We start from the raw sequence: 24,884 nt of genomic DNA on the forward strand, positions 1-24,884 counted from the left end.
GAGATTTGGGGAAAGATGAGAGACATGAGACCGAGCAATGTAGAAGAGCTGAAGGCTGCTATTGAAGCTTCCTGGTCTTCCATAACACCTCAGCAGTGCCACAAGCTGATAGCATCCATGCCACGCCGCATTGAGGCAGTAATTGATGCAAAAGGGGCCCAAACCAAGTACTGAGCACATGTGCATGCTTCTACTTCTCAGAGGTCCAATACTGCTCTATTTGCAGTCCTTGTTTTGCTGATTTCATTTAATATTCTAATTTTAGATGAAAAATTGGGTTTTCATCAGCTGTACGCCATAAACATCACAATTATAACAAATAAAGGCTTGACATATCTCGCTTTGCATGTCATGAGTCTATCTCATATATTAGTTTCACCTTTTAAGTTGCATTATTGAAATAAATGAACTTTTCCACAATATTCTAATTTTCTGAGTTTCACCTGTACATTGGCATAATATCCTATGCTGGTTTGCTATCCAAAACAAAAGGGATTATGGTGCAGTCTGTAAAGTGAAAAGCTGGAGTGCAGCTGCTCCATTTTTACAGACTTTCAATTTCCCTTTTTGTGATTCACTGAACATCTAAACTGAAGCATCCTAGAAAATCACAGCAGCTACTTCCATGGTGAGAAAAATACCATCTTGTGATTTTCCTACAAGCGAATTTCTGGGCCTTATTTAAAGGGTTGACTTCCTTTACAGTTTAAAATGGCTTCAGACCAAGCTACCTGTAAGAACCTGCTTAGGCCCTGAGATTGACCATGGAGGCCCTGCTCATATGTCCACCAATAACATCTATCAGGTTGGTGCCCCCATCCTTATGGAATACCCTTCTGTTGAAGCAACAACTGGCTTCCTCCCTGACTACTTTTAAATGGATCATTTGTAAGTATCTGCTGCTGGTTTTATACTTTACAGTTATGATTATAAAATATTTAAAATACATATTAACAGTAGCTGGCATTGCAAATATTCAGACACACAAGTGAACTGTTCACACAGTTACTCGCAATGGTTAACAGGCTGCAATAATGTCAGCATGGTTATTTGCTTATGAGTTCATAGGCTCAAACAGATGACCTGCCATGCATGCATGATGTGTTTTCCAAGTTTAAAATTAGATTTTTGTTTGTGCCATCTTGTTTTCTGTCATGTGGGATTTGAAAAGTCTGTTCTAATGTCTTCTAAAGCTTCTATCTCATATGCTAGGTGCAAAAGCTAAGAATAAACACGACAAACACAACAAACAGACACAAACATGAAACTCTCAGCCAGAAATCTTTCACATAAACAATTACTGTTGCATAGTCTCTCTTTTGAGATCAGGACTGAACTCCCAGTGGTTGACTGTGCTTTTTCAGAATGAAACAAACGTGTTCCAAAAACTATTTTTAAGAAGTAGAGTGACTTTTGCATTTGAAACTACAAAGCCAGCAACTTGGATTTAGGGTAGCTGAACTGAATTCTGATGAGGCTTGGCTAATTGGTTTTGAAGGCATTACCAAATAGTTAATGTTAATTAAAAACATTCCCAGACACAAGCCGTATTGTTTAAATATATACAGTGGTACCTCGAGTTAAGAACTTAATTCGTTCCGGAGGTCCGTTCTTAACCTGAAACTGTTCTTAACCTGAAGCACCACTTTAGCTAATGGGGCCTCCCGCTGCTGCTGCGCCGCCGCCGCGCAATTTCTGTTCTCATCCTGAAGCAAAGTTCTTAACCCAAGGTACTATTTCTGGGTTAGCAGAGTCTGTAACCTCAAGCGTCTGTAACCCGAGGTACCACTGTATATTTAATCTCATTAGTGTTATGGTGTTAAGGATAAAAGCATTAGTCAGTCAATGACAGTGTCAACTGCAGATTAAAAATCCACCTACAGATTTTTTTAAAAGCAAAATCCAAAATTAATAAAGGCGAAAAGATTAGAAGAAAATTAATTTGCCCTGCAGAAGATGCACAGCTGTTCTGAAGTATGCAAGTACTTATGGTAATACAACTGTGTTGATAGTTCTAGGTCTATAAGCATATGCCCAAATCCTAGTGTAAGGTGGGAGAGGACTACATCACACAAACACCCCTTTCTCCTTTCAAATAGGTGATCGGAGTTAATTTCTGGTTTCCAGACTAGGAACAACATGATATAAGCAGTACCGTTTACATGTGAAGTCCTTCATCAACCTAGCCATGGGAAGAATGAAACATACCTTCGTAGTCCCCTCACTGGACTGGGCAATAGATGCATGATATGATCAGACAAGGGACATGTTTTGGTAATACCAAATTCAATGCTACCATAAATCCATGTCATAGATGACTAGCCATCAGTCTCTAGTATAGTCAAGTGCAAATGCTTTGAGATAACAATGAAAACATGGCCCTGGAGTGGTTTCCACCCAATCAGGGCTCAAATCACATCATGCAACCCTGGCTAGGCAACCACGTTTCTGCCTTGTAACAAAGTTTCTTATAATTATAAAACGATGAAAAAAGGGCTTTGATAAGTAAGGCAAGTCTTTCTCCCAGGACTGGTGGGACAAAGCCTTCCACGAGGCTTGCTGAGGCAGCAGACTCAGGCGGCAGGCTCTGGATAAATCACTGTTTGCTACCTCCTGTTCTTGCCACCCCCTGCCAGCACTACCACTACTCTCCACTGCTAACTCCTTCGACTCCTTTTCCACTGCCACCGATTCCTGTGGCCTTCAGGGCCCGATGGAGGAGGCGGCAGCCGGGGAAAGAAGAGTCTGTGGCGGAGGATTCAGTGGCAGTCGCCATGGGCAGGAGGCATTTTCTGTTTTGCCTTAAGCAGGAAAATATCATGGGTTGGCTCTGCATTCTCCTTCATTCACACCCCACCACGCCCACCCCTGAAAAGAGAACCTGTATTTAAAGGCTTCCTTTTCTTGGCTGAGGTGGCACCTCCAGTGGTGGTGGCAGCAGTGACAGAAGAGTGCAGGGACTCCAGCCCTTTTCCTGATGCTACATTTTTATATAAATCAGTGACATTTGTGTAACCATTTTGAAATGGCGGTTGGTGGCTGGGGTGAGCTTTAAGGAGGTTTGGGACAAGATGTAAAGAGAGAGGGAGAGGGAGGTTAGCCAGATATGAAGAGAGGGAGGTTGGCAGCTGGGAGGAGCTGGCAGTAAAAGGTAAAGGGACTCCTGACCATTAGGTCTAGTCGTGGCCGACTCTGGGGTTGCGGCGCTCATCTCGCTTTATTGGCCAAGGGAGCTGGCGTACAGCTTCTGGGTCATGTGGCCAGCATGACTAAGCCGCTTCTGGCGAACCAGAGCAGCGAAAGGAAATGCTGTTTACCTTCCCGCTGGAGCGGTATTTATTTATCTACTTGCACTTTGACGTGCTTTCGAACTGCTAGGCTGGCAGGAGCAGGGACTGAGCAACGGGAGCTCACCCCATTGCGGGGATTCAAACCGCCGACCTTCTGATCGGCAAGTCCTAGGCTCTGTGGTTTAACCCACAGCGCCACCCTGCTGGTAAATAAATATGATCATCATTAAAAGGAAAAGTCACTGGAATAAGTTTAGGCATCATTTTTCAAAACACAGGATCTGCATTCAGGGCTTATTCCACAATCATTCCTGTTACACTTTAAAACAACAGTAAGAAGTGTTGTTTAGTGTGGGAGAAACAGCAGAGTTGTGAATTGCTTTCTTGAATGGAAAAGCACCAGAAGCAAGTGGTGAGGCTTATGTGGCTTCCTCTACTGAACATAGGCAGCAGCAAGTTGCTGAAGTAAAAGAAAATGTTTTCTTTTTTGCCATATTTTACTCTTTAGAGAAGCTGCGGAGGAATTGGAGAGCTAACCCTCTGAAATGTGAACTCCTTTACCTGACCCATTCTCCTGGGGATCTGCATTTCAGAACGATGCTGGGGAATGAAATGCAGTCTTTCTCATTGTTCAAAATGTGGTAGTGAAGCCTTGAGTGACGTTAATGCCTGCAGAAATCTCCCAATATCTTTGTCTGCAGGTGGCCAGCTACTCAAATACATCTGGGCCAGCTGAAAACACACTCCTGACCTCAAAAGCCAGGGGGGCACCAAAGGATCCTTTGCTGGTAATCAAAGGAAATGCAACACTGATTAATTCCTCCTCCTGATGGACAGCACAGCAGCCTTAGTACCTGCATGAAGTAATAAAGTCCAACTGCCTGCTCCTTAAACGGGTGACATATTTAAGGGTTCACAGATAATCAAATAAAATTTCTTTACAATTCCTTCAAACTCATATCAGAACTGCCTCTAAATATTAATACTGTATTCTGGATTTTAGTTCACTTTAGGTGACTACCCTGATTTTATTTTTAAGTTTCTATGGTTCATCAGGTTGTTATGAAAATCTCCTTTCCATTTCTATAAATGTTTCGGTCTCTTTATGACTTCCTTTCTGCAGCTTGTCCGACTTCAAATATTTAGTGGCTGAATAAAATGGTTATTTCCCCCTTACTTCTCCGAAGCGCATGCAAGCAACAAACCCTTTACATTAGTAAATGTTCCCAGGAGAAAATCTTGTTTGAACAGTATTTAAATCACATATTTTAATGGTTTGTTTTATTTTATTTTACAGAACATAGATCTAAAGCATAAACTTTTACAGATTCAGTGGTACCTCCGGTTAGGAACTTTATTTGTTCCGGAGGTCTGTTCTTAAGCCGAAACTGTTCTTAACATGAGATGCGCTTTTGCTAATAGGACCTCCTGCTGCTGCCATGCCACTGGTGCGCGATTTCCGTTCTCATCCTGGGGCAAAATTCGCAACTAGAGGCATCTACTTCGGGTTAGTGGAGCTCATTACCTGAAGCATTCGTAAGGAAGACGGTACGTAACCCAAGTTACATATAATGCACAAAAGTAAGCCTGCTGGAGGTGTTAGGGCTGCATTAAAAAAAAAATCTATTTCATTACAAAACTCAGTGCATATCCTGACGGCCATTGTTATCCATAAACAGCTACACTGATGAAGCAGTAATTGTAGAACCGTGCACTAATGTTGCATCATGAGTCTTGAATCCACCCAGATGTTGTATAATAACTGCTCTGGATATGACCCCTCTCCCATTTTGCCTACGGAAAGATGTATGTTACTTTCACATTAAATTCCTCTTCAGAGGGGTTATATATATATATATATATGTATACACACACACACACACACATATACATACAAATTGCATCAGGTGCTAGGGTTGATAACCAAGGGGATCAAAGCTGGCAAGAAGGGGAATTTAACTGTTTTCTTCCCTACAGTGATTCTGAAGAAAATGCCTCATCTAAAGAAGGCCAGTGAATTTTTCCCCAACCCAGAAGATCAGGCTAACAGATTACTAACATGTGCTCTATCTAGAAGGGACATTTGAAAACTTCCTAGAAACTGTAGCACATCCAGAATGCTGCTGTTTGTCACCTGATTAGGGGGTCAAGATTTGGGGAATATAACACCAGTTTTGACCCAGCTAAACTGGCTGCCTGAATGTTTTCAAGGCCACCTTAAAGTATTGGTGGTTAAAACCTTGAACAACATTATCCCATCTCCCATTCTTTGAGAACTACTGATGAGGTCATGTTCAGGTTGCAATACATTTTGCACCCAGGTGAAGTTATCTAGACTATGGAGCAGTGCCTTATCTATCGTGGAACCCATACCCTTGAACAAACCAAGGACGGCCTCTATGGCCAGCCATCACCCTAACTGGCTTTATTACCAGATGCAGATCTTTGGGTTAAGGAAGATATTTCTTATATTTAACAGGTTCACAAGTCGAGTGAGGGTTGACTAGTTGTTAACATTTTATTGCTGCATATTCCTGATGGATGCATTGTTGCCAAATGTTTCATTGTGGTATTATGGATTATATAATGTATTCTTATTTATATGCATTGCCTTCTACCTAAAGGTGCCACTGGTTGATTTATGCAAATCTTTAAAATCCCCCTCGCCATTATGCTCCGTTGTAAAGGCACATCTGCTTTAATAAGTCCTTTACCCTCTTGGTAATGGAAAGCTGTTTGTGCAGATTGCTTAGTCAGTGCTGTATATTGCACTGTGATTCATGTAAGCAGTGTACACACCACGCCAAATTCATTCACTTTGATGGCTTCTGTGATGAGACTCCACTGCAAATGCAATGAGGAAATGGTATAGGTAAAGGGATTGCACACCAGTTTGAAATGGAGGTTGGAGCTTACAGATGAGCTGAGATGTAAGAATGGCATGCATAAGAAATGGAAGAATGGAGGAATCATGAAGGAGGAGTGTGTTTCGAGTAGCCAACAGTTGCAGGAAGGAGGTCAGGCAGGCCAAAGCTCAGAATGAGCTCAGGCTTGCTAGAGAGGTTAAAATAACAATAATAAATGTTTCTTTGGCTATGTTTGAAACAAGAAGAACAAGCAAAGTAGTAGGTCCTCTGCATAGAGAAGATGGGGCAGAGTGTTGGGTGACAGAGAGAAGGTGGAACTGCTCAACACCTTCTTTGCCTCTTTGCCCATCCTGGTGATAACAGAATAAACAGTGCAAGGAGGCAGCTGCAGCCCAAGCTAAGAAAATAGGTGATAAGGGAACACCTAGCTATTTTAAATGAAGCCAAACCTCTGGACAGTGATTCTTTCCTGCAGTTGGAATTATGGGTGTTGTACAATTCCTGAAACCTTTAATCCCCCCCCCCTTAATATCCAAATTTAAATTTCATTTTTTGTGGGTTTTCTAAAAAGTATATTGTATATTTGTATATTTCAGCAAAGCAGCTTGTAAAACTCTGAATCCTTGGGGGGGGGGGGGAGCCAAGGACCACACAAATGAATTATGAATTGAATAGTAAACAGAACTGTAACAGAATCAGTTCCTTTTTTGGAGAGGTGAACTGGAACTAATTCCTTTATGGAGGGTGTAACTTGTACTAATTGCTTTTAAAAATGAACTTTCCATGCACTAGCTATAACTAAGTAGCTAAAATGTTCAACCCCTGGCATCTCCAAGAACTTTGGGGCTGGAAGCAGCTCCTGTTGGAAATTCTAGAGAGAGTCACTGGCATTCAGTGTCAAAAATACTGAGCTATATGGACCGATGATTTAATTGGTATAAGGCAGAGGACCTGTCTTCCTTAGTGAAACTGATGAGGCAGCCCCTGAGACATTTGCTTGACCAATGAGGTTCAAGGCATCCCCTGTTTTAGGCACAAACAATATGTGCGCAATTGGGCACACACACACAGTGTTAAACCTGGAAGTGACCTGGAAATGTCATAAAAAGGGCGGAACAGGGGCAGGGTGGGGGCAGATTGGGGTGTTTCAATTGCACACAGTTTCACAAAAATGCACAATGAGCTGGAATGCAAGCCCCACACAAATCAGGAATTGCCTGTAGTTGCATATATTGATTCAACATGGATTTGCAAGACCTCCCATTAACTATAATGGAATTTGCTCATTCTCTAAAATTTGTTTCTTCAGTGCTGGTAATGGGGAAACCATAGTGACCCAGAAACCAGAATTAGAAAGTTAAGCTGTTAACTTAAGCTCCGACTCCAGGAAATTAAAAATGAGAGTTTATAAAGGTATTTAAATGACATTTTTATTGGTTTAATATTCTAATAGAGATTAAATTGCATTAGTAACCTGCAGCAAGCATATTAATAGGCAACTTCAACAATCAGCCAGTATCGCACAGCATCAACCTCAGCAGAAATGACAGGCTAATAAGTGCACCACCACACAGGGCTGGCAATTTCTGCAGAGCCGAAAACCAGACCTGGAGCATTTGTGTCACTTTGCACCTGTATGGGTAGGCAAGGAAACCACTGGAAATTGCATTTGATAATGATCAAGTATTTCTTCAAAAGGAGGAATGCATTAGGCACAATTAATAAGCTGTAGTGTAGCACCCTGCTTGTGGTTAACGCTTAGCTGGAATGAAATATTCAATGCAGCAATAGAGAAATTAAAATAGTAATTTATTTGTCAGACAAATAAATGAGAGGCACAGTGGTATATGGTTACCAAGCTCTGGCCTGGCCTCCTGCCATTCTGGCCAGCACTTATATTTCCTTAATCCAGCCCCCTTGCTCCTCCTGTGGCTGCCTCTGTCCAATCAGCCTGGTTGAAATTCCTATTGGCTGTTTGCTAGAACCAATCACAAAAGATACACCCATTTCCTTTCGCCCTTTTATGGGACACAAAAAGCTATATATTCTTATATCTATAAATGACAAATAAGTAGTAATATATCTTACATGTGTCTCAACAAGGAATCTTAATTACCAGCTCACCTCTTGCCCTCCTTGCCCTATTGCCTTCCAAAACAGATGGTTAATCTTAACTTTTTATCTTCAAGGATCTTGAGTTCACATCATCATTGAAAGATCTCCTTCATTTGGAGGTCTCTAAACAAAAGGCCTGACAACCATATATCTAATGATGTTTCCTGCTTGGCAGGGGGGCTGGGCTGGTGGCTGACTTAATTTCAGGATAGTTACAACTCTTACAACTATATGAAATAAGAATCTAGCATTTCTTAAATCCTTTGCATAATTACATTTAAGCCAATATATTTAATACATAAATAACCTTTTAAAAGGAAAAGAAATCTTAAAAGGATCTCTGTTTAAGAAAGAAACAACTTTAGAAAAGACTTCCAAAAATCCTTCCTTTCTGCCAGCCAGACCAGTTGCTTTTCAATTTGCTCTTGACCTTTCAACCTTAGGAAAATATGGCTCAAGTTTAATGGGAGGCACAATGGTTTTATTTTACTATTTACCCACTCTTAATTTTGACCACTCTTACAGCTTAATTGTACTCTGTAACATGCAAGGTCAGTGTCCTGCTCTCAGCCTGTAATTCCCTTTTTACGACTTTGAGAATTGTTTTCTGCTATAAATCAGGGGGCCCCCTTGTCTAGGAGGAAAAACATCTTGCCAAGGTTCTTAGGCAGCTGGACTTCTGCCTGGCATGAAACATTTGAAAATCTTTAAGCTCATTTTAAAATACAAGCCCTGATCAAACATATAAGCTTTGATAAAAATGCAGGCTTATGATTAGATGCCTCATTAGGACATTATGTTCTTTAGCCATGCACCTGACATAATGCCCAACACCACCTATGCAGTCATGTCAACATCTGCAGAATGAATGTTTATGCGTGGCAGGTGGATGCATTAAGAGATTATGTTCTCTAGCCTTCATCATAAATTTATCAATGTGTAATGTTTTTCCACATTATATATATATCTAAAGCAACTCCTTCATATCTATGTGTGTGACGCACACAGTAAGTCAAATACACAAGGCCCTTTCACATCACACGCACACATATCTATGGTGTAGGTATCCTCTTCAGATATTCACCCTGAAACATGACATCCTTGTCTCCAATGGCCCAAGTGTATCCACTCTACCGCCACCCTTCCTATGCTAAGTGGGAGGAGGAGGACATCCTAGAACACACTTAGAAGACACATTGAGACCAGGAACTCTGATAATGCAGACTAACCAATCATGGGGAGGCATTTAAAAGCATTTAGCCAAATCAACCAAGTAGCTCCCTTTAGACCAGGCATGGCCAAACTTGGCCCTCCAGCTGTTTTGGGACTACAACTCCCATCATCCCTAGGATCAGTGGTCAGGGATGATGGGAATTGTAGTCCCAAAACAGCTGGAGGGCCAAGTTTGTTCCTGTTGCACTAAACATTTGAGATTGGGGAGTGGCAGAGGCAGTGCATGAGGGGGACACACGAGGGTGGGGTCAGTGCACATGTTCTTGGTCCCCTACATATTTTCTGGCCTTGTGTATTTAGGCAGAGCATGTGGGGAGAGGTATTGTTTCTTGAATTGTGTAGCAAGGATGGAAACTATTGTATGGGAAAAGCAAACGTTTTATTATACTTTAGGAGTAAAGCAATGTGGCCAGCTGGAGAGAGGGAGCGGGACAGAAGAAACTGAAAAGGTCAATCAACAAAAAGGACACTTGTCCTAATCTATTTCTGATTGTTCCTTCATGCCCAACTCTAAAAGAAGTCTTACCCTCCCAGACAGGCACACCTTGTTTATATGTGTACAGTATTATTCAGACTTAAAGTGTGTCCATGAACATCCGAAATCATATAGTTCTGCCCTTTGTAACCTTGAAAAATGTAAAAATAAACCAACAAGGAACAAATATCTTATGTTAAAAAGCAAAGCTGTCAGAGGCATATAAAACCTAATTTGCTTTATAGGTTCTGGTGAAAGATTCGCTAAAAAATAAAGGGCTTTCTTGGTCTAGGTATGCATTAGGAGGAATAATTTCCTTCATGGCAGTAGCATTTTTCCATTTGTCTTAACAATACTATCTCATCTATTTCAGCAGCAGGGAGTAATTCTGCAATATTTTCACCTTGACAGTGTAAGGTCCTATTGGCTCATTTTCAGGACATAATACTTTTTAGGATCACTTTCATTATCAAATCAGAGATTTGTTGTATTGTGGTGCCCTGTATTTGGACCTGGAAAATAGTTGTTATTATTATTAAGAAGTCATGTCAGTGCATGTAACAGATACCAAAGAAAGCATCTTCCATGCTATTTAATCCAGTTTTACAGATGCCTGATTTAGTATTTCCACACTACAGTGTAGCCAATCATAATTTCAAAAAGCTCTAGGTCATTTTATATTTGTCCTTGCTTTTCTTTGTGTGAGCCAGAGCATACATTTTGCTTTTCTGATGTTGTTATCATGCCAAATAAGCTATCTTTAATTTGATATTTTATTATTCTTCCAAAAGCAAGATTTGGGAATAAGTTATTTCCCTTAAATTCTAATGTGCTACACCCTCTCTCCCTTTTCTGCCTGTTTGCTTGAACCCGCACTGACTGGGGTCCAAAGGCTTTTACATACATAGTTTCTCTTAACAGTGACTTTTGCATACCACTGATGTAATGCCAATTGGAGGTGTAGTGTTTGTTAGAAACAGATGGTTGGGGAAAGCCTTTGCGTGGACTTTGTCTAGCACAGTTGGTGATGGTGGCAACCATCCTTTTGGGGGCAAAGGGAAGTCAAATGTATTCAACTGTTGAAAATGTTACATAAATGCTGCAAACCAGCACCATATTCCTGAACCAAAATTTAAGCCTTAACCAGAAAGTGTGTGCTTCTTCCATGAATGGGGTCCATAAGCTCTCATTAACTTTTACCAAAAGCTCTGGTACCTGGACTTGGTAATAGGAAGAGTCTGCTACTGCATAACATCTGGGCTATTGTCACAGGTTTGTGTGGAAACGTGTGCCAGATATTTCAATTCTCCATCGTAAGTTATGAATATGTAAGCTCTGTATAACAGTAATTCCTCCCAGACTTGCCCATAGCATCGTCTTCATGCCTTTTAAGTGGCTGCAAGATTTAGAAGACTGTCCTCACTTTACTCCTATGGAATACAGTAAATGTTTTCTTTAGCACATCACTGTGGGTGGGTGTGGATAAAGGCGTTTAGCAGCTTTAATACATCTTTTCTATATACTCAAAGTGGTTCACATTAAATAATGACAAAACAGGAAAAACAGAAAGACATCAATATATTGTCGCTCATAGTATCTCCCTATAAAAGACCATTCAAGACAGTTGCATAATAAATGCACCATAAAAAATGCACTTCATTAGTAAGCACTTAGTCCAGGGTGCTCAGTGCAGTGTACATTATTTCCTTCCTCTCTACGTGAGCCTCCCAACAACACTGTAAAGGAGGTTACATTGGGAGATGGTGACCGGCCCAGTCACCTAGTGAGCTTCATGGCTGAGACAAGATTTGAGCTTGGGTCTCTGGTCTAAGTCTAACATTCTAACCATTACATCACACTGGTTTCAGTCATACTAGTCACTCATAATACTACTGCTCTGCTACTTTCCCGTTCATGTATTTGAATCTGGTGATGATGTTCTTTCTGTCTTATTTTTAAACATTAATTAAGGCTGCAACCCATGTCTGTTCAAAGTATTTACCAGTTTATTCAGTGGTGCTAACTTCCAGGTAAGTGGGGTTAGGATTGCTGCATACGCTACAAACTTATCAACAGTGAATACTACACAAACCACTCTCACAGCAAAGTGAACTGGAGAAAATGTCTAGCTGCAGTTCTCATTATTTTCTAACCTTTTCCCAGTTGCAAACTTCTGTCCTTCTTCGCTGGGTTAGATTTGCAACCTGCCCGGTCAACAAGCAATGAATTATCAATATAGTTGCATCTGGCCACATAAAGGAAACACAGAAAGTTTGTTGGAGGGGGAGGTCCCTTCCGATAAAAGTAATTGGCCATAAACTCGTACTTGGATGCCCATAACTTCCTGCAGCTGCAGATGATGACTGTTAAATACACGAAAGCTAATGTAGCAAGTCACACCCCATAAAATCTAGTTATGGTTATGTATCAAAATGATGAGCCGCTTGTAAATTTCAGGTGCACCTGCACAGCTGTTTAAGACAGATTCTTCACTAACATTCAGGGCATGTTCGAGTAGCTGGCAGTAGTTTAGCCATCTACGGGAAAATATAAATAATCTCATGAATTGAGATGTAGGCTGCAGCCTTGGACACCTTTTCCAGGGAGTAAGTCCCACTGTACTCAGCATGGATAACTGTTCCAAATAGACATGTAGAGTTGTTGCACAGCAAGGTAACTTAGGTGAATTTGAAGGCAGTTTCTATGGAGAAATTAGCAGGGATACAGTACAGTGCCACAGAAAACGACAGCCTTGTTAATGCTTATAGGATAAGCTATCCCTGGATGAGAGAAATAAACTGAGGGAGATGGAGGTGGGGGGAGCGCCATTTTAGCAAGGGAAAGTGGCACTGAAACAAGAGGCCAAAACGACAGTCACCAGATTAAAATATTGATAATATAGTCAGAAGCAATGTAGGCAGGCTGGTCAGGGGTGTGTGAAGGGAAACTGGAGAGACCAAAGGTCTGACACAGTCTAAGGTGGCTTCCTGTGTTTCCACTGGCCATGCTGGTTGATTGGGGCTGATGGGAGTCCAACAACATTTGCAAGACACAAATTGACTACCCAGGAGCTTTTAAATTCTAATGCACAGGTATTCAGTAAAGCCATGCCACTTTTCTACAACCTCTATAAGATTGGCGTAACAGTGTAGCCGGGGTTGGCAGAGGGTAATGAAGCTCCCTTATCTCACCCACCATCCTATCACTTTCATTATGACAATGAACCAGTCAGCAAAGCAGAACTAGTTTGCCATAAAATCTGTCCAAGAGGAAAAAAATGTGTAGAGTGTAAATGCTGCATAAGCTTCATCATATCCCTCTCTAAATTAAATTTCCAGCAATGCTTACAGGAGAGAAGATTAATTAAGGGTATGGCAGGAAGTGGTGAAAGTTCAGGTGAGCTTTTAAAAAAACCATTCAAGTTAATGGTGTTTGCAACTTATCTAAGTTACTGATAATGATTTTCCTGTTAATCTAGTTTGTTCAGAAATCAATTTTTTCCTTAAATGTGATTCTGCAGGGATAAACTTTCCTTTATCTTGTTTACGGCAACATGGACACTCCCAGGAGAGCTGCAAGGGATCAATCATTTTTCACTCCGATCCTTCTAATCCCAAAACTCAATGTTCTTCACTGATTTTTGAATGATGGCTTCAGACATTCCCTAGAGCACAGCCCTTTTGTTAGGCTGAAGCGAATGCTGCCTGTTAGGCAGGAGAAGCCTAATACAAATAAAGAGCAATTAAAGCATTGATTGAAGAACATGATTAGTGCTTTTCAAAGTCTGTCCTATTTCTGTGTCTGTGGTGGTTCTGCTTCTGCGGGGAGTGATAGATACATGCTTCTCCATTTTTCTTAGCTCACAAGAATGCTTCTTGACCAGATGTGGTCAGACAACTGGGCTTTGATTAGGGTGGCTATGTGAAAAGAAGGGCAGGACTCAAGAGCATTAAATAGTTGAGCGGAAAAGGGAATTTCACCAGGTGCAGCTTGCCATCTGCTGAAATCCCATCCTCTACAGAACTATTCAACGTGCATGAGTCCTGTCCTCGTTTTCACATAGGCTTCCTAGCCACAGCAGCTGTGTAAAAATACCATGTGCTTCCACAAGAATCTGCCCCACTCCACCCCATGGCAATTGCAGGGAAGCTTGTTCCACAGTCTACTATCCTGTTGGGTGTGGAGGGTAAGGATTTTGAATAAGGCCTTCATATCAGTGCTACCCAGATTGTGGAGAGTGAGGGAACAAAACCTACACAACCGTGCTGTCCAGATGCTCTGCTCTGGGAGATCCTGCATACTACAATTTTAGGTGCCTTTCAGTAGCAGGCCATTTTTGTGGAGACATACATTATATGGAAACACTAATATGACTGCCCCAGTTTGTTGATCTGGCTGGCTTTTGTGTTTTTGTTTCTGCTGCTGGTAGTGATCGATGGTGTTTTAACTGTTTTAATGGATTAAAACATTAACTGTTTTAATGGGTTGATCACTTTGTACCTAATTTTTTAGTTGCCCTACGCATCTCACAGGAGTGGAAGTTTCAGGGTAAATACATTTTCATAAATAATAGAAGAAACTTTTTCCAGGTGCAACTCATCATGGGGATTGCTGACAGAGATCAAGAGTAGACTTGTAAGATGGTAGTACTGTAAACAGTTACTGAAAAGTTTCTAAAACAGCATCTCTGGTAGTGGCAGCAATGTCTTGTGTTGGTTCCTGGCTGACTATTCAAGCAAAATAGGCAGTCTTAGTTTGGAAATCAGCGACCCAATCCAGCTTGGAAGAGCCAGTTAGCAACCTAATGTGTGTGTATCCCAGGCTAGTAAGAAATCAGGGGCAGGTTAGGCTTTGCCTGTTTTTTAATATTGTATTTGGCAGCAGAAAAATGCACAACTACTCTTAAGGTATTTTTTTTAAAAAAAATATTTTCTCAAATTTCACATGTAGAGGTAAAGCAACTGCTGGTGAATGCATCGTAATATATTCAGTTTAAAATCCCAAGCAACAAGACTACAGCATTTACATTCTTCTCCCACAATAGGACTAACAGCAGACAGTGTTGGAACCAAAAAGAATAGTATCCCTGCCATCACATCTTTATACTGAGAAAGGCTATAACTGTTCCATCTATTACATAGCTGCACATAGGGGCCTCACCAGAGAAATAGAAAGTGGGCCCACCCCATACTCACAGCTTGCTTTTCTTCTGCCCTGCCCTGTTATAAGCAACTACATTTTCTAAGTGTAAAGGCATAACCAAATATGGGTCTTGGCCATGTTTTTGAATGACTTCCTTTAGAGTAGTCTGAAGAGGTAAGAAAAGTAGGTGCAACAGGAGAAAGTGAACATACTTTCATCTTGCCAGGGCTGGAGATCTTTGCCGCACTGCAGACATCTGCCACTTACTACTGAAATATACAGTAGTACCTCGGGTTAAGAACTTAATTCATTCCAGAGATCTGTTCTTAACCTGAGGTACCACTTTAGCTAATGGAGCCTCCCGCTGCCACGCAATTTCTGTTCTCATCCTGAGGTAAAGTTCTTAACCCGAGGTACTACTTCCGTTAGCAGAGTCTGTAACCTGAAGCGTCTGTAACCAGAAGTGTTTGTAACCCAAGGTACCACTGTACTGCTTGTCTCCAAGTTATAAAAATGGTTATTAGTCACATCAGTTACCATCTTTGCTCCAACTCTGAAGTAGACTCTTGCTTAGGCTGGATGTAGACACATCAAAGAAGCGTTTCAGTTAAACAAGTTGTAAACTTTGTATGAGAAATTGGATTGGCAAAAACAGAACTCCACAACGCCATCTGGTGTCACAGTGTTATAATGCATATAAAGTGCTTTTTCTTTGCCAATGTAGCCGAATTCTTAGTGTGGTCTGGGTATAAAACATGCACACACATACTGAGCTTTGTTCAAAGTAAATATGCATGGGATTAAATTCAAAACACTGAAATGCAGCCTTCATTAGCTGCTGCTGCTGGTGGTGGTGGTTTTTCACATATCAGAGAAACAAATTAGAAAGGTATAAAGCTCACATCACCCGAAGAAATGCAGTCCCTATGCATACAAACTCTTGTTATGGGTCTCAAACTTTCTACCCACGGGGCCCATTTAAGAGAGCTGAAAATTACTGAGGGCCAGAAGTCACAAAATGGTGGCAGATGCAGACAAGCATTCCACATAATCAACAGATGATTACCAATATAACTTTCTACTGATATTCAATCCATTGTTGCAGACGGTCAAGGCATTTTCGTTCCGGCAAGTTGCTTCACAGTTCAACTACAGGGGAGGCAATATGTCAGCCTCTCCCTTCTGCACAGCTGATCCACTAACTCTAAAATTTGCTTTCCCTTGTTATCTTCCCAATCCTGCATGTATCACAAAGCATTCTTCTCCCATTCTCTTTTCACAGTCACCTTGCAACATTCACATTCACTTCTTTCTCCTACAACACATTATTTCTCTTATTTTTAATTTCTATTCCGAGTTTAAATAACGAAATAGCTCATTAAATTTTTAGCTTGATTTCTACTTTCCTTCAACCTTTCCAGTGGCCCTTTTGCTTTAGAGGAGGGAGACCTTTCTTTCCGACATCCCTACTGAAATTCTCCGTTTCCTGGCCACCTTTAGTCAGCCAAGACTCGTGGTGTTGACAGTGGAGCATCAAAAATCTGAGGCCCAGGTAAGGGTTGGGGCAGGCACTGTGGCCTACCTGAAAGGGGCTTGGCCTACAGTCTTGGCCTACAGTCTGAGAAACATTACAATTGATTACACAGCTCCATGCTGGAAAGATTGACCATACTCCAGTTACTCACACACAAAGAGACATATTCTTTCTGCAGAAAACTAGCAGAACCATTTCCAGCCCCTTTTACAAATAATACCTGGTTGCTTACTTTTTGCATCTTCTTCTAAGGTTGCACGCATGGAGAACAAAGGGAATCTCCTTGCCTCAGGCTTTCCTAACCTTTCAGTCTCTTTCCTTCTCCACTCCACTGTAGAAAATAAAACCTACATATTATATATATATGAGAAAATAAATAGACTCACCGTTGCTGGTTTGGTAGCCTGCTTGCTCTAAAAGCGAGGGAACAAACTGATCGATACCGATTCAGAAGAGCAAGGTACTGCAAATGCATGCATGCGATTGGCCCACATGAAAATACATATACAGTACTGGGTTGGTAAAGAGATATTGAGAACTGCAGCCTATGCTCTGAAGTTTCTTAACAGGCCATGAGGGACTCTTGCCAGGTGCAGCTGATAACATTCTGCTTAACCCTTTCCTAGCTTTATAGGCCAGCATTGTTACTTTGCTTTTTAAAACAGCCCCCCCAAATGATGGGGGGTAGGAACTGCTCTGCAAAGTGATTTGTAACTCGCTGCGATGTAGAGACAGCGGATTGTTTCTGCATCTCCTGTGGTGGCCAATGACAGAAAAATTATCAGACTTATAAACAAGTGAAAATGTAGGGGGGGTGTTTTTATATTCTAGAGATCAGAGAGCCTAATTAAGAATGTGGCTGCAAGGACAGTGTTTACTGCAAAGAAAGCAATGTGTAGCAGCTTTTGGCCATCTATCTCATAAGGATAAGGCCATCTCAACCCTGAACTCATTGAAATTCCAAAGGGCTTTGTGAACGAAGTAGGTAAATGGAAACTTCTTTTGCAGGTAAATGCAACTTCCAAGAAACTGGAGGGCAAGTTTCAGCACAGCATTAATAAAGTGCAAGAGCCCTCTGCTGTTGACATCTGCCCCTCTGCGCTGAACACAAGTCCTGGTTCCAGTGCTTTTTTTTTTTTAAAAAAAATGCTGTTTTGGGGTACTCTCATTTTCCTACTCATATTGAAATACTGCCGCTCAATGAGGCCAAACTTTATTCACAAAATGTTTAGGGGTGTGCAATCCCCCCCCCCCCGAGAACTGCCTGGTTCTATGTAGAAGCCTAGGCTTTGTGCACATAGGACCTACCACAGATAATCAATGGTAATGCTCACCAGTTGTTGGAAAAGAATCAGGAGCAAGATGTAGGTGTAGGTCCTTGGGTGTAAGGACTCCATTGAACCCAGTTAAACTTCTGAATAAACAGGCTTAGGATTTCTTAGTTTGTCTCTTCTCTGGTCTGTCCATAACAAGGGCTACAAAGAGAAATAAGAGCTGTGTCGGGGCCAGAGATGGAAATGCATTTAAATAGGATGTTGGTTTTTAAAGATGAATTGTGCAGCTTCCTCTGCTGCACAGCCTAATTTGTGAACCTAATCAATCCTTGGTTCAGCAAAGTGGTTTGTTTTTAAAAAGAGGTCTGCTTCTGACCCATAAAATGCTTGGCTTTTAGAAACTGAATTTGAAAGATGCTTTTAAAACAATTGGATAATCATGTCATACCAGGAACATGATGTTGAAGCTAATATCATTGCTGAATGCACAACAAATACCATTCAAGCCCACATTTTCTCTTTCAATAGCTAATTTTCTGATCTCAGTCACAGGTGGTAGTAAAGTAAGACTTTAAAAAAAAATCTGCGCTGAAATATTTTCCCATACACACATGCACCAAAAAACAATAACCCCGAAACCCCTAAAGACCATGTATTGCTGTAGTCTGGTATAAAGTCTTTGTTAGGGATGATTACATTTCTGTGGAGAAACATAATAGAACCATCATGGACTTTCTCCCAGACTACTTTTATATTTCAGAAAGGAAAATCTGTCTTGAAGCCTATATATTTATTCAGCCCCCTTTTTCCTTTGTACCAACCAAGCCAGTGTAAGGTAAAGATTCCCCCCCCCCCTTTGATGGAAAGTAAATTGGATGGAATTGGACATAAGGGAGGTTCAGGATAATTGTCTTCTCCTAGTGGAAAAAACAATACCCTCACTGGAAATTGAACCTGGCAGATTGCTATGGCATCCCTCGATTTTGCATTGGATTGCCACTTACATCTGTTTATTAAGGACAAATTTTCTAGGCATTTCACATTCATTAGAAGCCGGTGCTAGTCCTGAAGAATTTGCTGTGTAATAGTTATTCATCCGCAAATTGCACCCTACATTTTCCTCTGCAATCACTTTTCTGGCAGTATATTATTAATTATGCATAGCTTTCTAAAAGTACAGTGGGAAACTTTACAACTCTGAAATTTGCACATTTTGAAAACTCGGAGGAAAGCAGGAGCTCCCACACGTTGAATAGTTGGGTAGAAGAAGGAATCTCATCAGGTGTTGCTTGCCCAACGAAAGCTCCCTCCCACTTTTCAGCTGGCCAGCCAATCCACCATTTTGTTTGCCAGCCGTAAAGTGAAGTATTAGATGTGCTCCTTAAGCATGATTACTAGAAAGTCAGCTTCCTTGGACTTACTTCTGAGTATCCCAGTTGTAAAAGTAGCAGTAGGAATGCAATCAATGAACCCTCTGCTCTGAAGGTACTGACAACAATAATAAGTGGTCCTCTTTGAGTAGCTCTGCATGGAAACTCAGTAGAGTGCTGGGCATGGACATGTGAGAGCAAGATTCATATCTCTATTCCACATAAAAGGTGGTGCATCATTAATACATAGCACCTGCTTAACTCCTTATTGAACCCTGTAGGAAAATATGGGAAATAAGAAAAGGCAGATTTAGGAGTGATTTAGGAGATAGAGGCGTCATGTGGGATCCCATTATTATTCTGGTCAGGCAAATTTATTAGTTTTATTACTGGGTGTTCTTCTTTTCTACCTCTCGCTTCTCCCTGAAAGAGAAAGCACCTTACAAAATACCTCTCAATACCAGCTGCTGGTATTGGGGAGTGAGGAGAGGGCTGTTGTGCTCAGCTCCGGCTTCTGGGTTTTGCACAGGCATTCATCTGGTTGGCTGCTGTTGGACTTGGGCCTGATCAAGCAGAATGCTGCTTATGTGCTTTTGTTGAAGCTAAATTATCTGGTTTAATCTGTATTTCATATTAGACTACAGTGGTACCTCGGGTTACATATGCTTCAGGTTACAGACTTCGCTAACCCAGAAATAGTACCTCAGGTTAAGAACTTTGCTTCAGGATGAGAACAGAAATCGTGCTCTGGCGGCAGCAGGAGGCCCCATTAGCTAAAATGATGCATCAGGTTAAGAACAGTTTCAGGTTAAGAACGGACCTCCAGAATGAATTAAGTTCTTAACCCAAGGTATAACTTTATAGCTATTGTTATTTTCAATTTGGAGAGCTGCATACAAAAGAAAAAGCCACTCGTCCCTGTTTGTTCCAAGGAAGAGAAATTCAACCCAGTTTACATTTAAAGATGATTCTGCCTAATTTGCAGTTTTGGAACTGAAAAGCAGCCATTCTTCAAAATCTCTGAATTTTGAGACTTCCGGGTTGGCGCCATAGCCGAATGGTGGATTCCCTCCAAGCTCCGGAGGGAATCTGCTCGACAGGGGTCGGGTCCTGCCGCGCCAGCGACGTGGGGACCCTCAAAAACCACGGGCGCGGAAGCCCGTGGACCTGGTGACTCGGCGGGCACCATTTGCACCCCCGACCCGCGAAGGAGCCTTTTTAAAGGCTACGGAGTGGGGGACGGGGAGCGGCGCGGTGCTGTGAGTCTTCTGCTTCCCCTGCCGAGCGAAGCCGCATGCCATTCGACGGAGAGCGCTGACTTCTTCTTCTGAAAATTTGGACTAAAATCTAAAAACAACAACCCGTGAGTAATTTGGAAATTGGACTAAAAATTTTGTTGGATTCGGTACGAGCGGGGGAGGTGCAAAAAGGAAGTCTGTCTCCCCCCCATTGTATACAATTTAAAGCAAGGATTTGACAACTAAGGTCGAGAGAAGAGCCTTTTCTTTATTGGATAAAAGTTATTAATTGCACGGATTGATAGCATAAGTAATTGTGCTGGAGGATAAGAGCTAATTTTTCGAGTTAAAGTACCACCCATCCCGGGACCGGGAGTGATCCGCGAGAGGAGCCTGCTGAGGAGACATAGAAGATTTTGACAGCTGTCAAATTAGCTGTCAAAGTCAGAAAAAATAGAGAACTTTGTTTCTGATGTTCTTGCCGGTTACATTAGATACATTATAGTTATAAGTTGTTGAAAATAAAGAAGAACTGAAACAAATTAACTCGACTTTTGGGTTGGAAGTGAAAGGAATATTGAACAACCAGAATCCCTCTAGAGGGGGTTCAGGGACATTACAAGAATGGAAATAGGTCGAAAAATACTAGCTGACCTGGACGAGGTTGCTTTTCTCTTGGGAAAGTTGTGTAAGTTGCAAAAGCAAGGTCATGTTTTGTCTACAAGTGCCATAACTTCGAAGCCAACAGCAAATGAATCTACTGAGTTGGAAAAGAACTTGATGTACAAAACCCAGGCAGCTGAACAAGAAAAGAAACTTGAGAAAACTGAGGAAGTGGAAGAAGGGATATACGTTGAACAGGAGGAGCAGGAAGGAGGGGCTGCAATGCTGCAGAAGGCAAAGGAGAGCCGGAGGCCTGTCAAGATGGATATAAAAGAAAATAAGGACTGGATGAGGGAAATTTGGTTTGAATTTAAAAATGAGGAATGGAAAGATCTCCTTTTGTGGAGATCTGAAGATCTATGGACTATAAATTTGATCAAGGTGGAAGTTGGAGCCTTTGGGTTATTTGGACTTAAAAGAATTAAGAAACAAGATTTGAGCTCCACCTTTAACCATGGAGGTCTGGCTGGAAGGAACATGGACATCATAGGGATAGTGCCCCTCCGAGACTTGGTGTTAAATATAAAGGACTTCCAAAGAAACCGGCAGAGAGAGACTGAGAGAGATTTAAGGGCCTCAGACGTGAGGCCGCCAGGCTGATAGTAGATGGACTAATGGACAATGGCCCGGGGATCGAAACCGGGGAAGGAAGGGTGGGGGTTTGGAAATCCGAAGGATGTCTGATTCTTTCTACTCTTTTTTTTATTTTTGTGTTGTCATTAGTATAAAAATGGGGAATTTGTGGAAGGGAAACTGGGTCGACCTTAGAAAAAGTGTGTAGGCATAAATAAATGATTGATGTATATAAGTTAAAAGTTGATATATAAATTGAATTAAATATAATAACAAATTAAGGTTAAAAATTTAGGGATAAGAACTTGTTGAACAAATATTTGGACATGGAATACAAGAAGGGGAGGCGAGGGGAAGTTCTGGAAAAAAGTTATTGAAAATATGGACTGTAAAGGTTGAATCTTTTTTTTATTTTTTATTTTTATTATTTTTTGCTTTTTGTATTATTTGAAACTCTAATAAATATTTTTTTTAAAAAAAAACAAAATCTCTGAATTTTGCAATGCAGTTCTCCAGCCAATTAATGTGTAAAAAAAGGTATATACTAGGGTACAGTATGCATATCAATGCATATGCTACTGAAAATAACATACAAAAATGAATTAGGGGAAATTGTGTTGCAAAAAAAGTGCATACAAATGAGTATATTAGGATACATTCCCCACAAAATGTTGATGATTTTTCATGAGGGCTCAAAAAACAAACAAACTCAAATTGATGTGGAAATGTGGAGAATCCATTGTCCAAGTAGCTACTTCAGAAAAAGTAGTATTAGGGGACTTGCCACCATAGGAAGTACAATCTGGCTGCACCAGTGACTTTCTAATGCTAATAGCATGTTCAAGATTGCCTTTAATGATGGTGCTCTATTTGTTAAACACACTGTTGATTTTCATGCCTTAGTTTCATCAGGATAGTACTGTTTTTCCAGAACATGACATGTTTTCACATTGTGAAAGTAATACATGCCCTCTTGCTGTATGGAAACCATGAAACTCTGTGTTGCTTTCAAAGTGTTGCTTTCAAAATAGTGGTATAATAGTTTCAGCAAGTACACCAGTAGGTGACATTAAGCATAATGCATATTTTGAAGAAGTTAGGGGACCTGGCATTATACATATTGCACCCATGAGGGTGTGTTAGAAATGCACATCTATTTAAAGGGTCCTGATTAGCTTTGAAAAGCCATCCCTATTAAATTACTTATCCAAAGACTGATAAGATGCCCAATATGTTCCCAGTATTTTCTCTCTTGGGACGCAGGTGGCGCTGTGGGTTAAAGGCTCGGCGCCTAGGACTTGCCGATCGAAAGGTCGGCGGTTCGAATCCCTGCGGCGGGGTGCGCTCCCGCTGCTCGGTCCCAGCGCCTGCCAACCTAGCAGTTCGAAAGCACTCCCGGGTGCAAGTAGATAAATAAGGACCGCTTACCAGCGGGAAGGTAAACGGCGTTTCCGTGTGCGGCTCTGGCTCGCCAGAGCAGCGATGTCACGCTGGCCACGTGACCCGGAAGTGTCTCCGGACAGCGCTGGCCCCTGGCCTCTTGAGTGAGATGGGCGCACAACCCCAGAGTCTGTCAAGACTGGCCCGTACGGGCAGGGGTACCTTTACCTTTAATTTTCTCTCTTTTGTTGCAAAAAACCCTGTGCAAAGTTTCCTAACAGATTCCTCCTTCAGCTGCTTTTCAAAGTCTACCTCACTGATTAACAAACTGGTCTTCATATGGTAGTGGCCTGTAACTGGAGAGAAAGGAACAGAGAAATACAGGTGTCATTATGTTGCTTGCTTAACCCACCTGGTTTATTAACCATGGTTAAGCGATCAGAATTAAGCTATGACATACATTCCTTTTCCCTCCATAGCCTTTTCCTGGAGCACAAGTTTCCACCCTTCCCTGGCTGAGCTTAACAAGGGTTAACCATTACATTGGCATTGATATACAACCACAGTTCAGAAACCAGCTGCAGTGGACAGAACATGGGTTAGACAATCAAAGGACAGGAAAGAAGAAAAAGCATTAGCACCAAGCAGTGCACCTAATATAGGTATGTGTGGCTTAAGATGATTATGGTCAGTTACAGCTTAAGTCTGTATAATCCTGCTGGCAAGAAAGGCTAAAGAAGGGCATCGTTATTAATCTTCCTTTTATTTTCTAAAGCAGTTGAAGTCAAATGGATTTCCCCCCTCCAAAATAATTTCATAAACTTGGCCCTGAGTTCTTACAAAGTGCCATTTTTTTCTCTACTGATGCAAATTTAGCTGAATAACAGTGTGTGGTTTTTAAAAATAGCAATGTGAGGTGGCGAGTTAAGCTTTCAGCATCTGAAAATGAAATTGTACTCAATATTAAACATCGTTACAAGCCTTAAAGAATGCTAGCTGGAGCCTGAAAGTCATTGTAGTGATGGCTTTGGATTTCCACAGTACTGTACATCATTTTCAGTACAACATTTATCCCTATATGAACTGTGCAGTATACAGTGGCAAATTTGAGCTACAAATGTCCTGAGGAAAACATTGACTCAATTGTAAACAAAGGGACAAAACTGTATTTCTGTGTGTGCCTTCACTCAAGAAATTTCAGCAGTCAGGACAGACTTCTGACTTGTACACACAACATTGGCATAGAGATTTAAAAACAGCTACAAACAAAACCCATCCAACAAGGTCTTTCTCTCTATTTTCTAGAAAAAGAGGTGCCAGAACTCACCATGAATATTTCAATGTATAGCTAGCTACTCACCACTCAGATCTGTGGCTTGTGATGCTATAATTTTGCTATTTCAAGCTGCAGTGGCATTAAACTGGCCTACAGGTTATAGTATGCCTATTCAGTGATGTGCTATGCTGGGACCATCATTTGTTTTACAGGTGGAGTGTTTCCAGTGGTCAGTGATTAGATGTGGAGACTTGACAAGCTTATCATAGAGACCTTAATGTAATTCACTTGCTCCTGTCACATAATTCATATGAGTGGGGAGACAGCTGGGGGGGCTTGTTGCCCCTGCCCTCTCTGTCACATTACCAATAGCCCATCTCTACAGTCTTCTATGTGTTTGGGATAGACTTCTGTACTTGTGACCATGTCGGGTTCTAAATTGTGGGGGGCACCT

General features: G+C 41.3%; 1 long non-coding RNA gene across 1 annotated transcript in view; it reads right to left on the minus strand.

Annotated features, from left to right (window-relative positions):
- Nucleotides 1–17,274, minus strand: part of LOC310841142 — a 65,334-nt gene extending 48,060 nt beyond the window's left edge. Inside the window, exon 1 of the long non-coding RNA XR_014562376.1 lies at nucleotides 17,043–17,274. This is a non-coding gene — a long non-coding RNA (uncharacterized lncRNA). The remainder of the gene's footprint in view (nucleotides 1–17,042) is intronic.
- Between the last annotated feature and the right edge of the window lie 7,610 nt (nucleotides 17,275–24,884).

The sequence above is a fragment of the Podarcis gaigeae genome (assembly GCF_964106915.1).
Source record: "Podarcis gaigeae genome assembly, chromosome: 3".
Lineage (NCBI taxonomy): Eukaryota > Metazoa > Chordata > Lepidosauria > Squamata > Lacertidae > Podarcis > Podarcis gaigeae.